Raw genomic sequence first — 3,621 nt, 5'->3', positions numbered from 1 at the left:
TTAGTAACCACACAACATACAATGAGCGGATGGTCCTGTCACATTTTACAGGAAGTAAGTTATACCACATTATAGAAATGCTGTACAAAGACTATTGCGTTAAAGATGACTTTACTAACTAGTATTTTAAGTTATTTGGATTTAGTGCATTTCTTCGTCCGTTTTTTAATCAGGTAATTTAAAGTTTTTTAGTTGACATATATTGTAACAAAAATGCTTAATAATACAAATCTCGAAAATGCTTAATAATACAAATCTCGAAAATGCTTAATAATACAAATCTCGAAAACGTATCGAAGCCGTATCGATCGACATGTTTTAGAATCACGACATATCAAAATGAATTTATTATTTCGTCATACTAGTTGAGTAACTTTGGACAAAATGGCAGTATATGCTGTGTTGTGGCCACTGACATGGACTTTGTAAAAGCTGTCCATGAAGTCCCTGTGGCCGCGACCGTCCTCTGGTCGAGCGAGACGACCCAAGTGTGTATAAACGCCTGTACAACACTTCCGGTGACATGGCAGCATCGTTTGAGGTTACTTTGTATTTCAATATTATGTGTCGTGGCTTGGATACTAATCACATACGAAGTGTCGTTTGATATTAATCTTACATTACAATTCAGGTATCACGTTTCCAACTAATTAAGCTTAAAGTAACGTCCTTGCACATACAATAGCCACGGTATTTGATCATTCAGATCGGCCTATCTCAAGTCTGATGTTCTCTGTAATAACTGTGCAAAACTAACCAGTGATGTTGCAAACACACCCTACCGTTACCCGTCTTTAATAATTTCAACTAACGTTGCGTCCACTCAAAGCTAAACCCTTACGGCGGGACCCCTTCTCATCTACTAATTACCGCCTTCCACAACAAAGTCGATACTAATCAAAAACTTCAGGCAGTTACATATTCTTTCACGTACATGTTTATTGCTTGACGTCAAATATCTTAATTGTTGAATATTCAACCTGACAACAAAATATGACGCCGTGATAAGACATTGGGTAGAAACGATAGAAGTGGAGTTGTTTACATATATGAACAGAACTGATGGTGAATATTTGTCAAATGACGTTAACGATGTCCAACAGTGTATGTATACACGTTTGTAGAAACTGATTGATGTTTCATAATTCGAAGTCGATAAGGTGACAATTTAAGACACCGTCCACAGGAACGCGTCATTAAGTTTTAAAAGTGATGAATTTGTTGAATAGTTATTATTGTATAACTGAGTGATATGTGTATATCATGATTATCGCCTAAAATAAACCGATTTTTTCAAACGTTAACCCTGCATTAAAATATAATACAATAAAATCGTTTCTGCTAGCAACCATTTTCAAACAACATTCATGTTTTAACGTGTATTTTGATTGGCTAATTATGTCGTGCATACGACTCAATTATCTCGTGCACACGCCTTAACTATCTCGTGCGCACGAAATAGTATCTCGTGCACACGACTTAATTATCACGTGCGCACGACATAGTATCTCGTAATAAAAACATAAGCATGTCACAATTGTGCCACTGTAACAGGTGGCTAATACATTTAGTGCATCATTTAAAAAGGTGATATTGTCTTACCTTACTATCTTTAATAGTGAGCGCTTCAAAGAGTAAAATATAAGAAAGTTTAGGTTTGGGTTTCTTTTTTTGCCCTAAAAGTAAAGTCGATCTGAACTGACACCAGTATCAGGTGTGTGTACCTACTTTTATAAATCGCATTTTACGTTCAAAAACTTTAACAAAAACTTATCCTTTAAAGAAAAGCTTTTATAATGATTTAATTGTATTTTTCAATCCAATCGAAACTAAGCTGCATAAAATGGTGCAACAAACAGTATTCATGAAAAGGCCTATATAGTGGCCGGCGTGGGCCTCGAACATGCGACCTCGGGAATGTAAAGAAGAAGCTATCATAGCCTATATATTATATTATCCGAGGGCTTCACAATAAATGAAGTGTCGTTGTACCTTCCATGGCATTTCCATCAACATGACTTTGAATATAATATACTACATTTGAAATAAAATATTAACTATATGTTTTACTCATCTGCTAAAAACACAGAGTCTAATACTAAATATATGCATTTTATGTTCCGTCATATTAGAGAAGTATTTAAAATTTACGTAATGGCGATTGGTCAAATTGCAGAACAATTTTCCTTTGATGTATTTGCAAAGTGATATTTAGCTTTGAAGATGTTTGAAACTAAAATAATATACTTTTACCTTTACATCTCTGAATGAAATAAAAAATAACACTATAATTATAAACATAATAACATACCAAATATGTTTGTTTATTGGGCTTTAAGTCCAAACGACAGTTATTTACTTGGAAACACGTTTGTCCAAACGAGGCGGATTTAGTCTACCAAACTGTGTTATCACACGGTAGACAAGTGGAATGATACCCAACACCGAGTCACGTTATCCTAACACTGACAAACAGTTCTGGAAATATACTGTGCTGAGCGCTAAGCACAAGGAACATATAGCAATACCAGTGTAACGACTTTGGTGAGTCGCAGCTGGGGATCGAGCCCGTAACTCACATTCCCGAGGCGGATGATGTAACAACTAGGCCACCGGGAACGGACAAAATAACAATTTTTTTTTTACAAAATAACGACTGTCATGGCCGCACATATCTGCCATTTCGTTCAGGGCTGTTTCATTGACACATATCAATCGTATAACGGATATGCTATGCATTAGGCTTTTCGCGTACCATAGTACCCCAATTTTGCGATACATAATAAAAGTATATGAAAAACGCAGATTCAATCGGACTCGTAGTTAATTCAGAAGTAACAAAATCTCGAATCATGAAAAAAACCCACACAATTAGCACATGTATTTTTTTTCATTTCCCTATGATAAAGAAACATTACTAGTTACAAAAATGTAAAAGCATACCTGTTACTTTGGGATAATCTTGACCACTTTACGAATCCTGTCACGGGTCAGCATAACCGCGGTTTCATTGCTCTGTATTTGAACATGTCACAGATTCCCCATCTGATATGCCATATCATCTCCAGTAACTCTTTCCTGTGCAACTAAGTTCATATGTTGTGAAAACAGTCTGAATAGAAGCTAATTGATGAACCACGACAGCGTTGTGGTTTAAGGCCTTCGCTCTGAGTGCAGGAGGTCCCAGGTTCGAGTAACCGCGATGGATTTGTCCGATATGACTAGTTGGTGAGTTGCCCGTTTGCCATAGGTACCTAGACAAACCTGCAGACAAGGGTGCATAACCGTTTACGTTACTCTTTTTATCAAGTTCCAAACAAATTTGTATTGGATGCAAGAAACAGAGCCATCATGAATGTACTAGCATGCAAGGTCACAAGGGTTTCTCTTGAAAATCAAACAGTCAGCCGTGACGATTGACAATATCACACAAGTCGAAATGCAGATTACTGACATCATTTACATTTAGAACACAATGAATCGAACATCAGTAAACCTGAAAGTGCTCCTGAGTAAATAATAAAACAGGACACGATGAATCTGCGTTCATACATTTATCATTTTTCTGCGTGGTGCGATTAACTCCATGTACGTATTGATTGAGTACTAAATGATGTCACG

This window comes from Mya arenaria, chromosome 2 (genome assembly GCF_026914265.1).
Source record: "Mya arenaria isolate MELC-2E11 chromosome 2, ASM2691426v1".
NCBI classification, from domain to species: Eukaryota; Metazoa; Mollusca; class Bivalvia; order Myida; family Myidae; genus Mya; species Mya arenaria.
This window is presented reverse-complemented; position numbering follows the sequence as displayed.